Source organism: Onychomys torridus, unplaced genomic scaffold (genome assembly GCF_903995425.1).
Source record: "Onychomys torridus unplaced genomic scaffold, mOncTor1.1, whole genome shotgun sequence".
In the NCBI taxonomy this organism is placed as follows: Eukaryota; Metazoa; Chordata; class Mammalia; order Rodentia; family Cricetidae; genus Onychomys; species Onychomys torridus.
This window is the reverse complement of record NW_023413835.1, coordinates 33,033-47,798: the sequence shown is the minus strand read 5'-3', so window position 1 is coordinate 47,798 and position 14,766 is coordinate 33,033. Positions and strand designations below refer to the sequence as shown.

General features: G+C 36.5%; 2 pseudogenes; one reads left to right on the top strand and one right to left on the bottom strand.

The window, feature by feature from the left end:
• Window positions 1–792: 792 nt before the first annotated feature.
• LOC118576521 lies at window positions 793–8,276 on the bottom strand (annotated as a pseudogene).
• Window positions 8,277–11,684: 3,408 nt separating this feature from the next.
• On the top strand, window positions 11,685–14,311 carry LOC118576520 (annotated as a pseudogene).
• The last annotated feature ends 455 nt before the right edge of the window (window positions 14,312–14,766 follow it).

Sequence of the window (14,766 nt, the reverse complement as noted above, 5' to 3'; positions counted from 1 at the left end):
GTACTCCACGCATGCGCGTAGATTACATGTCTGCGTGCGTGCTTTACGCAACCATGTAAGGCCACAGAGTCCCGGTCCCACGAGATGTCTGACCCGGAGATGGCTATTCTACACCGGAAATAGTTAGGCGGTCTGCCGGGCAAGCCCAACCGTGTGAACATGTAATTCTCTATCAATCTCCTGATAATGGTTTATATTCAAAATAAACCTATTGAACATACAAAATTAGATAAAACAAATTTCGCATCTGATAAAGGTCTAATATGCAAAATATATATACTGAAAACAAGTTATCAGAAAAACCAAAAATTCTCATGTGATAAAGATCAAATATCAAAAATATTGTTATTGAACATATTAAATTAGATAAAAAAATCTCAACTGATAATGGTCTAATATCAAAAATATACGTATTGAACACAAGAAATCAGATAAATAAAACAAAAATTCTCACCTGATACAGGTCTAATACCAAAAATATACACATTGAACATAAGAAAGAAAATAAATATTCTCCCTGATGAATTTCTATTTGAACATATACATACTGAGCATTAGAAATCAGATTAATAACACACCTTTCATCTGATATGTCTTATAGCAAAAATATACATATTGAAAATAAGAAATAAGATAAAAAAATTTTCATCTGAAAAAGGTCTAAAATCAAAAATATACACACTGAAGGAAAGTAATCAGAAAAACAAAAAAATCTCTGGTGATAAACGTTAAATATCCAAAATATCGATCTGAACATATAAAATTAGATAACACAAAAATTCTCACCTGATGAAGGTCCAGGCTCCGTGGGCAAGAAGCGCGGGTCTGTCCACCAGGAGACAACAGGGATGCGGCTTAGAGGGGTTGGGACTCAGTAGCCCCCTAACCAGCTGGAAAAGTCGAGCAGCTCGCGCTGCATGGGACTCAGCTCCCCCTTGCAGCTGCTGTCCTCCAATGAGTAGGCAGAGAGGGGGAGCCATGCTCCCAGCTGCCCCCGGGTCTGGGGATGAAGAGGTGCAAGACAGCAATGCCCTGGCGGGGGAGGCAGCAGGAGGTGCGCGGGCAGCCAGTGGCCTTGTTAGCAGCTCCCCTGCAAGCGCGCGCACCGCCTCGTGCTCCGCAAGCCGCCGCTGCAGCGTGCCAACATATTCTACCGCGGAGCGCAGCGTCTCCACCTTACTCAGCTTCTTGCTGGCGCCGCGTGGGCACGTGCTGCCGCAGCACCTGGAAGCCCAAGTTGACCAGCTTCACACGGTTGCGTTCGCGCTCCTTGCTGCGTGCAACAGCCGCCGAGCCACACCCCGGCTTCAGTTGCTCCAGATCGGCGGCGGCGGCTCAGCAGTTACGGGCATGCGGGTCTCCGCCGGGTAGCGCGGGTTCCAGCGACTCCAGGCGAGGCAGGCATGAGTCGGGGCAGCACGCCGCCATCCATCAAGCTTGCATTCAGCCCTCGGGCACCTGCTAGGAGTTTTTGGGTACTACAGGAAAAGTGCCCGCTAGGAACCAGGTTCGGTGTGAAGCGGATGGTCTCACCTCCACCGGTCTCAGTCAGGGCACTGCTGCAGGATTTCCTAGGGCACCAGTCGCTGGCTTTCTGGAGCCCTAGGACCCCGTGCTGTACAAGGGCCAAGAGTAAGGAAGCCTGGTATGCTTCTGTCCAGGGCTTATGGTCAGACCTACCCTGGTTTCCAAAAACATACTTATTTAACACAAGAAATTAAATAAAAAAAAAAATAGTTCTCTCCTGATATAAAGGACTATATCCAAAATATACATATTGAGCACTAGAAATCAGATAAATAATACAAAAATTCTCATCTCATAGAGGTCTTTTACCAAAAAATATATCTTGAACACAAGAAATCAGACAAATAAAACAAAAATTTCTCATCTGATAAAGGTCTAATATCCTAAATATACATATTAAGCAGAAGAAATCAGAAAAACAAAACAAAATTTCTCATGGAACAAAGGTCTAATATCAAAAATACACATTGAACAGAAGAAATTACATAAAACAAAAAATTTCATCTGATAAATTGAAATAATCAAAACATGCATACTGAACCCCAAAAATCAGAAAAATAAAACAAAACTTCTCATCTGGTAAATGTCAAATATCCAAAATATACATATGGAACACAAGAAGTATATAAAAAATTATTAGCAGTAAAGTGCTGATATGCACAATATACACATTAATCCCAAGAAATCAGATAAATAAAAAAATTGTTTTATGATAAATATCATATATCTAAAGTATACATACTGAACACAAAAAATTAAATAAACAAAAATTCTCATCTGATAAAGGTCTATTATCAAAAATATACATATTTAACAAAAGAAATCAGGTAAATAAAACAAAAATTCTCATCTGATAAAGGTATAATAACCAAATATACATATTAAACAAAAGAAATCAGAAAAACATGTCAAAATTTCTCATGTTATAAAGGTCAAATATCAAAAATGTATATATTTAACACAAGAAATTACATAAAACAAAAATTTTCAACTGATTAATTGAAAGATTCAAAATCTGATTTCTGGTTGTCAATGTGAATAATTCAAATGTAGACTTTACAAATTTATCAGATTAGAATTTTTGTTTCAGTCATCTTTTTTTATACTTTATGTATATTTTGTGTATTAGACATTTATCAGATTAGAATTTTTGTTATATTAATTCGATTTCTTGGGTTCAATACATATCTTTTGGATATTAGATTTTTATCAGGATAGAATTTTTTTATTTAATTTCTTGTGTTTTTAAGATATATAATTTTGGTATTAGAGCAATATCAAATGAGAATCTTTTTATTATTTACCTGATTTCTAGTTTTTAGTATGTATATTTTGTATGGACCTTTATCAGACGATAATCTTTGTTTTATTTAATTTGTTGTGTTCAATGTGTTTGTTTTTGATATTTGACAATTGACATGAAAATTGTACTTTCTTTTTATTTGTTTTGTTCAATATGTATATTTGGATATGAGCTCTTTATCAGAAGGGAATTTTTGTTTTACTTAATTTTTTATTTTCAATAAGTTTATTTTGGATATTAGCCCTTTATCTGTTGAAAATTTTTGTTTTACTTCATTTGTTGTGTTCAATATGTATGTTTTTGATATCTGAAGTTTATCACATTATTTTTTTTCTTTTTCTTTTTATTTTGTTCAATATGTATATTTGGATATGATACCTTTATCATATGAGAATTTTTGTTTTATATTTCTAATTTATTTCATTCAATATGTATAATTTGTATATTAGTCCTACCAGTGAGAATTTTGTTGTTTTGAATTTTTTATATCAGTATATATATATATATATATATATATATATATATATATATATATATATATATACATATTAGATATTAAAACTTTATCAGTTGACAATTTTTGTTTTATTACCTGATATCTTGTTTTTAATATGTATATTTTCTATGTTAGTCTTTATCAGATGAGAATTTGTATTTTATTTACCTGATTTCTTGGGTTCAACATGTATATTTTGTGTATTACACCTTTAGCATTTGAGAATTTTTGTGTTATTTACCTGATTTCTTTTGTTTAATATGTATATTTTGGATATCACTGATTTATCACTTGAAACTTTCTGTTATATTAAATTTCTTGTGTATAGTAAGTATATTTTGGATATTAGACCTTTATCAAGTGATAATTTTTGTTTTATTTATCTGAATTCTTGTGTTCAATATGTATAATTTGGATATTAGACCTTTTTCAGATGAGAATGTTTGCTTTATTTGATGTCTTTTGTTCAAAATATATATTGGTTATTAAAGCTTTATAAGGTGAGGGTTTTTATTGAATTTACTTTCTTGTGGACAATATGTATATTTTTGTATTAGACCCTTATCAGATTTAAATTTTTGTTTTTTTATCTTGTTTTTGGGGATTAATGTGTCTATTATGGATATTAGACTTATCTGATGAGAATATTTGTTTAATTCAATTTCTTGTGTTCATTAATTATTTTTTAAACAATTATAGACCTTTATAGGATGATAATTTTTGTTTTGTTTAGTTTATTTTTTAACATGTATATTTTTAATGTTAGACCTCTATCACGTGAGAATTTTGTTTTCTTTTTCTAATTTCTTGTGGTCTCTATGTATATTTTGGGTCTTAGACATTAATTTTGTGAGAGTTTTTATTTTATTTCTCTGATTTCTTGTGTTTAATATGTATATTTTGGATATTATCCTTTATCAGATGAAAAATTTTTTTGTTTAATTTTTTTCTAATATATATATATTTGGTTTTTCGAGACAGGGTTTCCCTGTGTAGTTTTGCACCTTTCCTGGAACTCACTTGGTAGCCCAGTCTGGCCTTGCACTCAGAGTTCCACCTTGCTCTGCCTCCCAAGTGCTGGGATTAAAGGCGTGCACCACCACCACCCAGCTACAATATGTATATTTTTGATATATGATCTTCATCAGAGGATAATTTTTGTTTTATTTATTTTGTTTCTTGGATTCAATGTGGACATTTTGGATATTAGAACTTTATCAGGTGAGAATTTTTGTATTATTTATCTGATTTCTAGTGCTCAATAAGTATATTTTGGAAATAAATATTTATTAGGGGAGAATTTTTGTTTTATTTATTTTCTTGTGTTCAATAAGTACTTATTTGATATTTCACATTTATCTTGTGAGAATTTTCTTCTCTCTTTCAAATTTCTTGTGTTCAATATGTATTTTTTGCATATAAGATATTTATCAGATGAGAATTTTTGTTTCATTTAATTGCTTGTGTTCACTAAGTATATTTTGGGATTTTTTCCTTTATCACATGAGCATCTGTTTTTAAATTTTTCTGTTTTCTTGTGTTCAGTATGTATATTTTGAAAACAAAACATTTATTAAATGATTTTTTTTTACTTTATCTGATTCCTTGATTTCAATATGTGTATTTTGGATATTAGACCTTTATCTGGTGAGAATTTTTGTTTTATTTAATTTTGTATGTTCAATATGTTTATTTTGGATATAAACCTTTATAATGAAGTGTTTTTGTTTTATTTGATTTCTTGTGTTAGATATATTTTTTTTGGATATTTGACAATTATCAGATGAGAATATTTCCTTTAATTTCTTGTGTTCAATTGTTATGTTTTTGATATTTGACATTTATCACATGAGGATTTTGTTTTCTTTTTCTTATTTCTTGTTTTGAATATGTACATTTTGGATATTAGGGCTTTATCAGGGGAGAATTTTTATTTTATTTAGTTTCTTGTGTTCAATAATATTTTTGATATTTGACCTTTATCACATGAGGATTTTGTTTTCTTTTTCTGATTTCTTGTGTTAAATATGTATATTTTGGATATTAGACTTTCATCAGATGAGAATTTAATTATATTTATCTGTTTTCTAGTGCTCAATATGTATATTTTGGATATAGCCATTTATGATGGAAGAATTTTTATTTTATTTAATTTCTTGTGTTCAATAAGTATATTTCGAATATGAGACCCTTATAAGCTGAGAAAATTTGTTTTATCTAATTTCCTATGTTCAATAACAGTATTTGATTCTGTACCATTATCACATAAGATTTTTTGGCACTTCAGATTACTTGTTATCAATATGTATATTTTGGATGTTAGACTTTTATCAGATGAGAAACTTGTTTTATTTATCTGGATTCTTGGCTTTAATACATATATTTTTGATAGTAGATCTTTACCAGATGAGAAATTTTGTTTTATATATCTGATTTTTAGTACTCAATATGCATATTTTGGCTATTAGACTTCTATCAAATGAGAATTTTTGTTTTATCTAATTCCATATGTTCAATAACAATATTTCAGATATTGACCTTAATCACATGAGCAAATTTGGTGTTTCTGATTACTTGTGTTGAGTATATACATTTTGGATGTTAGACCTCTTGAAACTGAGAAGCTATTTTAGAGCAAAGGACATGGTCAACAAGACAAAGCAATAGCCTACAGAATGGGAAAAGGTCTTCACCAACCCCACATCTGACAGAGGGCTGATATCCAGAATATAGAATGAACTCAAGAAATTAGACATCAAAATACCCAATAGTCCAATTTAAAAATGGACTAAAAAGCTAAACAGAGAATTCTCAACATAGGAAGCTCAAATGGTGGAAAGACATTTGAGGAATTGCACAACATCCATAATTATCTGGCAAATGCAAAGCAAAATGACTCTGAGTTACCAAATTACACCTATCAGAATGGCTAAGATAAAAAACACTGAAGACACCTTATGCTGGAGAGGTTTTGGAGCAAGTGGAACTCTCCTGCACTGTTGGTGGGATTGCAAGCTTGTACACTTTGGAAATCAATATGCACTTTCTTAGAAAATTGGGAATCCATCTCCCCCAGGACCAAGCTATAGCACTCTTGGGCAAATATCCAAGGAATACTCAATCATACCACAAGGCCACATGCTCAACTATGTTCATATCAGCATTATTTTTAATAGCCAGAACCTGGAAACAACATAGATGCCCTTCAACTGAAGAATGGATAAAGAAAATATTGTACATATACTTAATGGAGTAATACTCAGCAGAGAAAAACAATGACATGAGGTTTGCAGGCAAATAGATGGTTCTAGAAAAAATCATGCTGATTGAGGTAACCCAGACTCAGAAAGTAAAACATGGTATGTACTCACTCATAGGAGGATACTAGATGTAAAACAAAGATGACTAGACTGCTACTCAAAACTCCAGGGAGGCCACGTAGAATACAGGACCCTAGGAAAGACACAGGGATTGCCCAATGACAGAGAAATGGATGAGATCTACATGAACAACGTGGACAACAATGGGAGTAATGAAGGGCAAGATTCAAGGGAAAGAGAGCTTAGGGGAACAGGAGATGCCAGCTAGATCAAGAACAGAAAGGGAGAAAAAGAATAACAGACCATGATAAATGAAGACCAGAAGAGAAGGAGAAATTCTGATTATTTTCAATGAAAATATCTTTTACAACTCCCAAACATATTCTGTTACAGTAGTTTATTTTTTTAAATTCCCACCATTTTAATTGGGGTGGTTCACTTCCACTCAACCAAGCAAACGTTCCAAATAAGAATAGCAAGACAAGAAGAAAATAGCTGGGACTAAATATACACTACATGCATTCAAGTAAGTCACAACAATAGTTTATGTGTTTCTATTAAAATACACCAATGGGCACAGGTGGTGTATATTTGTTATTAGATTAGCCAGATAAGTATTAGATTTCTGAGATTAGAACAGGCAAACACAACTGTATATATAGGATCAAGCATATTGATTTCTACCTTCCCTCTCCATCTACTTTGCTTTTAGTATCTGAAAATGGTTAATCAATAAAGAATAGCTAGTTGGTGAGTTATTCCAAATGGCAAAGGACAGAAGCCATGCACAATATTTGGCAACAGTCATGAAGAGAAGTGTTAATTTTTTGTTCAACTAAGTGAAGTGATTCTCTGCTCTAACGCATCATTTTCAGCATTTTTTGTAAGTTTAGGATCTGATTCCTCTGTTCCCAGAAAGAGATGTTCACCAGAAAGAGATGTGCAGCTTAGCTCATATACGTGCTAGATCAACCACCACCCAAAAAACATGCAAACAAACAAAGTCCCAGTTATGAAGGAAGTTATTTTATAAGTCATGCCTTGTAACAGCATCTATCTCTATGGTACATCCTAACCCATATTTTTCTAGGTAGAAGAATCTGACGTGCCAAAAGGCAAAACTGCCAAAGTCATAACCAAGAATATCCTGGGTGTGCCTGGTGTTCTGCCCTTGAATTGCACTCTGTTCCTCAGACCTGCAATCTAAACCTGTAACTGTGGTAATTTCAGTTCCTTTCCCAGGAACTTATTCTCCTTGGATATTCTTGGCAGTAGCTCAAAAGGGCCTGTTATATGTCCTTGGAGAAGGACAAAATCAAAGTGACTTTTCACATCTGATAAGGTCTATTTACTTTTTTGTCAAAGATCTGTTTACAGAAATCTTAAAGAAGAGGAACAGAAGTTAAAGGGACACCGAGAAATTTTCATGGGGATGTGTGTACATCAGCCCTGGAGTTAATATTCAAACTAAGGTAATTAGTGCACACATTGCCAGTCATTACTTACACCCCTTCATACCTGCAATTTAAGGTACTATTTTGCTCTCAGCTTTAAGGAGTTTCTTCTGACCTTCACAGAAGGACATAGCAAAAGATTGAAATTCATAGTTAAGGCCCAAGTCATTCCCCATATCTGAAAAGTTTAGTGGTCAGGAATTTCAAAGAAAAATACATTCATTGAAGTGAAGCTTGTTGTATAAAACACATTAGAAGAATTTAGCATGGCACTTCATATGGCAAGACAGTATCAGGGGACATTTGTTGACAGGGTTAAGAAGTTTGTGAGTCTATGGGAGTCTTAGTTTCTTTGAAAAACTTTAACAGGGAAACACAGGTTGGGTTTAGAAAGAAGTAGTTATAGGGATTCACTATGAATCCCCCATATTGTGCATGCCCAGCAGACCTAGAAACTTTTGCCTAGCCATTTCCAGGCCAAAATAAACATTTCTGGGTAAAAATAGCAATTTCCAGGTCAAAATGGACATATCTAGGTCAATACTTCTCACATGACCAGGATCCTATGGCTTTGCATGGTTGCATGAAGTGCATAGCGCAACCATGTGATCTATGCATATGCATGGAATAGCCACATGGGCATGCTTATGCAGGTGCGACCCAGCCTTTATAAGTGGGTGCCATGTTCCCAACGCCTTCTTTATTCACTTGTGTTTTCCACAGGCCTCTCACATCTTTCTTTCCTGTCTTAATAAAACTCTTGTTAGTGGATTCTGTTGTATTTCTTGACATTTCTTTGCAGGGTAAGAGTGCTGTCAAATAATGAACAAGTAGGATCTCTTCTTCTGAGACAGATATGGTGCTGTTGAGCCTTTCATGAAATACACATCTCACTGACTTGTGAAAACCTCTCTGTCATAGAGAGCTTTCTTAACATCTTTATTACATTGAGTTACCAGGCACAGCAACTTAGAATGGGAAAAATTGATCATAGTCCACAATTCCAGGTAAGAGTTCCATTTTGGAGAAATCAAGGTAGGAACTCAGCTAATCATATCACATCCATATCCAAGAGTAGAGAAAAACAAATGCACCCATGCTGCCTGTTTGTGTATGATTATGCTCTATGTTCTTCATACTTACACAGTACAGGTTACAGACAATGAAATGATTTTACCCATTTTAGGGAATCTTATCTCAATTAAAAATTAACAAAATCCTACAGACACATGTTCAAAGTAAATCTGATCTATATAATTTCTCATCGAGGGTCCCTCCTCCCAGGTGACTAGTAAAATTGAGACTGATAATAAAAATTAAGAATCAAACTGTCTCAGAGTCATTGTCAGGATTTGTGGAGATTTCTGTCTGCATTGAGAAGTGTAGTCCTCTCTCAGTGGGTCACCACCACATTGGGGGTTGCATATCAGATATCCTGCACTTCAAATATTTGAATCATGATTCATAACAGTAGAAAAAATTAAAGTTAAGAAGCAATGAAACAATAAGGTTTATGGTCCACCACAACATGAAGAACTACTGTTAATACAATTTAAAGGGTCAGAGCATTGGAAAAATTAAGAAACATTGATCTAGAGTGTCCAGTGGAACCATAGTGTCTGTGTTCCCACATATGAAGGGGTGTACAAAGGATTTTCCTGAATATCCTTTGCTCTATAGGAAACTCATGTTCTGTGTGGATGACTCCAGCAGTCTGGACACATTTACTACCCAGTAACAGCAGAACACTGTGAACTACTCAACAGCAAGTACAACACCCTCTACCCACAGGCTGATGACACAGATTTTAATCACACTGAGCTCCATGACCATACCACTCTTCTATGGGTACTTGTTCCTCGGCTGTGTCATCCTCTTCCTCTAGCATAAATTTGCCTAGCTGTTTCCTGTAGACTCTTTAACAGGAAATTGTTTAACAAGTGTCCTTCTCAGTCAGCATAAAGTCTATATTATCTCATGACTAAGGAGATAAGGAGATGCAGGAACTTATGATGTACTATAGCACATAAAAATTTCTATGATATTTTTACCTTGTGTACATAAAATTTCAGTAGGAGATTAACATTCAGCTCCACACATAGAAAGAACTAAAGGATGTCTAATCAATTAGAGAGAGATCTCTGGCTTTGGATGAAGTGGGTGCTGAAGGGCTTCCCTTGTATCACAGTAGAGGCTCCTGCAAAGTTCAGCTTGACTCCTAGTGAATTATGAGGAAAGCTCATTAGCAGGGAAGCAATGTCAGTTCCCATGACATCTGCAGCTCTTCCCTGGACATTCTATTGTATCCTGGAGAGCATTAGCATCTTCTGTGATGTCACCTATGTTGTGGCAATACCAAATGCCCTTGGGAAATTTATTCAATGTCTTCACTATATACTGATGAACATGTTGGCATACTGAAGAGTCTAATTCAGAAAGAGAATGGAGAGGGTAGAGAGAACAGAGTGTGGCAGAAGAAAGCTGACCTTCAGCCTCAGAGTAAAACATCAAGAAAGAAATGGTCAAGATAATTGTGAAATGAGTTCTGTGGAGGAAAAGAGAAGCTTCTTGGAGGAAGTGGTCTTGAACTGAATCTTCCAATAATGGGTCACAGAAAGCTGGAGGCTCTAGGAACCAACAGAACATCCCTGTGTGTCATGGCTCTTGAAATTCAAGGGTTCCATGATGTTAATTGTTTTTCCTCAGAGGTCAGGAACTGGTAAGGCCAAAGCTTTATGCTGGGAACTCTTTGCTTTTGTTGCTTTTGGAGGATAGGCACTGAGGAATGCACATGAGACCAACATGTAATCAGGAGGGATTAATGAGGTGTGCCCCTTTCAAGTCTGAACATCACTGTAGTTCAACCACACTGGCTAACTTTAGGTAATTCCCAGCTGTTTTGTGAGTCCTGAGTTGTTAGTGAGGTGACTTGTTGAGTCTAGTGACCTTGTACTGCCCTTATATGTCTTCTCCATCAATATTTATATGGTTAGAGAAACGTGTCCCAATATTTGGGCAACCTCTAAATGACTGGAGTGATTGTAAACTAAGGCAATTTTTTCTGACTCTCTCTCCTTGGTTTCTTGGTATATGTGCTATGACAAAGAGAACCAAATAGCTGAGATAATCACTTCCCTTCAAATAAAGAAGACAGCCGAGTTCCCCAGAGTGGGTATCTGAATCATGGGACAAAAAAATTTGGGGTGTCACTGAGTCATTGTTAAACAAGCTTTCTCAAACATTTGATTAGGACTCAGGGTGGTCTGTCCATCCTCTTTGCATTGTCATACTGCAAGGTAATTTGTGTACCTATACTCACAAGGAGCACCAGGGAGCCACCATCCCACCAAACCTTCCTCACCAAGATGCATTTGAAGCAGAAGGTGTAGAGACTGATCAATCAGCTATAGCAAATGACCATTGAAAGAAATTAGCAAAGGCATTGTATGAGGAACAAAGCTGCACCTCGTGAGTGGAGTTGTGTTCTCCAGTAGTGGGAGTCTGGGTTCTGCAGCTGGGTGGGGGCTAGTACTGGAGAAGCAGTGAGGTAGACTGTCTTCAGACATTGGCTGACTCCCCTTTCCATGTCTCATGAGATCCTTTCTCTGCCATTGTGCTTACTGTCCAATGAGGATGTTGTATTCTCCCCCATGTTTGAATCAACAGTTGCAGGTCTGAGGTCTGTGATCCGAAAGGACCTTTTGTCAGATTGCTCTGTAGTCACCTCTCTGGAGGACAAACAGGATCCATTTGAGTACACTGTGGAGAGAGTGAAAGTTTACCTTTGAATCAGACCCTTCTTAACTTGTATCTTGAACCAACAGGAAGAGCAGAGCTATGTCCATATTGAGACTACAGAAACTCTTATGCAGCAAGAGCCCAAGGACTCCTTTGCCTTGAAGAGCAATGAGATTGGAATTGGTCAGGCCACCCACAAATTTATATTTTCCCAGATATTTGGTCCAGAAGTAGGAAAAGCATCCTTCTTCAACCTGATGATGAAGGAGCTGGTAAAGGATGTACTAAAAGGGCAGAACTGGCTCATATACACATACGGTGTCACCAACTTGAGGAAAACCTACTCAATTCAGGGTGCTACCAAGGATGGGGGATCCTGTCCCTGGTCTCTGGCTCTCATCTTTAGTAGTCTCCAAGGCCAACTTTATCCCACTCCTTATCTGAAGTCCTTGATCTCCAGTGAGTTAATCTGGCTAGACAGAAAGCACATTCACCATGAGGAAATGAGGAAGCTGTCCTTGAAAACTGGTGGTATCCAAGAGGAGGAGCTGTCTACCTCCTTGAAGAAACGTGTCCATCTAGACAGTTAGATAGTTGTCAGCACCAGCTCTGACAGTGGCATTGCTGGTCTCTCTTCCAACAGTCAGCTCACCAGCAGTAGACAGCTGGATGAAACAAGTACTTCATGGGCACAACCAGATACTGCCCCAGTAAGTGTCCCAGCAGACATTCGCTTCTCTCTCTAGATCTCCTTCTTTGTGATCTACAATGAATTGCTTTATGACCTGTTAGAACTACCTAGTCATCAGCATAAGAGACAGACAGTGTGGCTATGCAAGGATCAAAACGACAATCCTTATGTGAAAGATCTCAACTGGATTCATGTTCAAGGTGTTGAGGAAGCCTGGAAACTCTTGAAAGTGGGCCATCAGAACCAGTTTTGCCAGAACCAGAACTCTAGCATTTTCTCAATCAGAATCTTGCACCTTTAAGGAGAAGGGGATATAGTGCCCAAGATCAGTGAACTGCCACTCTGTGAATTGGCTGGCTCAGAGTGCTGCATAGAGAATTAGAATGGTGAATGGTTAAAAGAAGCAGGAAACATTAACACTTCTCTGCATACCCTGGGCTGCTGTATTGCTGCCCTGCGACAAAATCAGCAGAACAGGTCAAAGCAGAACCTGATTCCTTTCCACGACAGCAAGTTGACTCATGTGTTCCCAGGCTTCTTCACATGTCAAAGTAATTCTTGTATGATTATCCATGTGAATCCCTGTACCTCTACCTATTATGAGACTCTTCACGTGGCCAAGTTCTCAGCTCTTGCCATCTAGTTTGTACATGCCCCACTTATGCAATTGGGAATCCCATGCCTGCATTTATTCATCAAGGAGCATAGTCTTCAGTTATCTCCTGTCTTAAAGAAAGAGTGCACAGCTGACTGGGGCCTTGATGACCATCTTGAAAATGAAGCTTACATCTCAAAGTATGGCAAGGAGGAGCTCCTGGAGGTGGTGGAAGCCATCAAACACTGCATTTGAAAGAAAGACAAGAGAAGCTGAAGTTGGAGAGGCAGCTCTGTGAGGAAATTTGCAATGAGATGATAGAGCAGATACAGCAGCAGGAGCAGTGGTGCAGTGAGCATTTGGACAACCAGAAGGAACTGTTGGAGGAGATGTATGAAGAGAAGCTAAAGATCCTGAAGGAATCACTGGCAAGTTTCTACTAAGAAGAGATTTAGGAACTGGATGGAAAAATAGAAGAGCTAGAAACTCTCTTGCAGGAAGTCAAACTCAGCCAGTGGCTCAACAGTCAGGGTCTGGAGTGTCCATAGTACAGTGGTCACAAAGGCTGGCAGCTTCTGGCTCCACTCAGCAGCTCCAGGAATCTAAAACTAAACTAGAGCAATGCAAAGCAGAGCTAAGCTCCAACACTGAAGAGCTGCAGAAGTATCAGCAAATGTTAGAACCACCACCTACAGCCAAGCCCTTCATCATTGATGTGGATAAGAAGTTAGAGGAGGGCCACAAGGATATAAGGATGCTACGGACTGAGCTTCAGAAACTAGAATAGTCTCTCCAGTCAGCATAAAAGGCCTGCTGCCACAGCACGGGGGCAGAAAAGCTTCGGCAAGCCTTGACCACCTGTGATGACATCCTCATCAAACAGAACCAGACCGTGGCTGAGCTACAGAATAACATGATGCTAGTGAAACTAAACCTTTAGATAAAGGCAGCCTGCATTGCTGAGCAGTATCACACCAGGCTGAAACTTCAAGGCCAAGCTTCTTCTGCAAAAAAGTGGCAGGAAACAAACCAGGAAAACCAGCAACCAAATCATCAACATCCAAGACAGAAACTTATTTTCCAAAACACCCACCTGACAAAGCACAACAGACAGTGGCCATTATAGGTGGATCTTGCGCTCACAGCAATCTCCTTTGCTCAGATATCCTTTTGGCAAAAAATACTAAAGTTGTGGGGATGAAGATGCACTCTTGTTGCCTTAAGGTTGGAGATATATATATATATATATATATATATATATATATATATATATATATGTCAAACACAAGACATTAAATAAAAAATTCTCCTGTAATAAAGAACTAATACCCAATATATACATATTGAACACAAGAAATCAAATAAATAAAACAAAGTACCTCTCCTGATAAATGTCTAATAGCCAAAATATACATATAGAACACAAGAAATAAAATAAATAATAAAAACATTCCCATCTGATAAAGGTCTAATATTCACAATATATGTATTGAACGCAAGAAATAGAAATCAGAAAAATAAAATTTGTTATATGATAAATATCTAACATAAAAAATATACCTACTGACAAAAGAAATCAGATAAAATAACACAAAAATTCACTTCTGATCAATGTCCAATATCCAAAATATACATGTTGAAC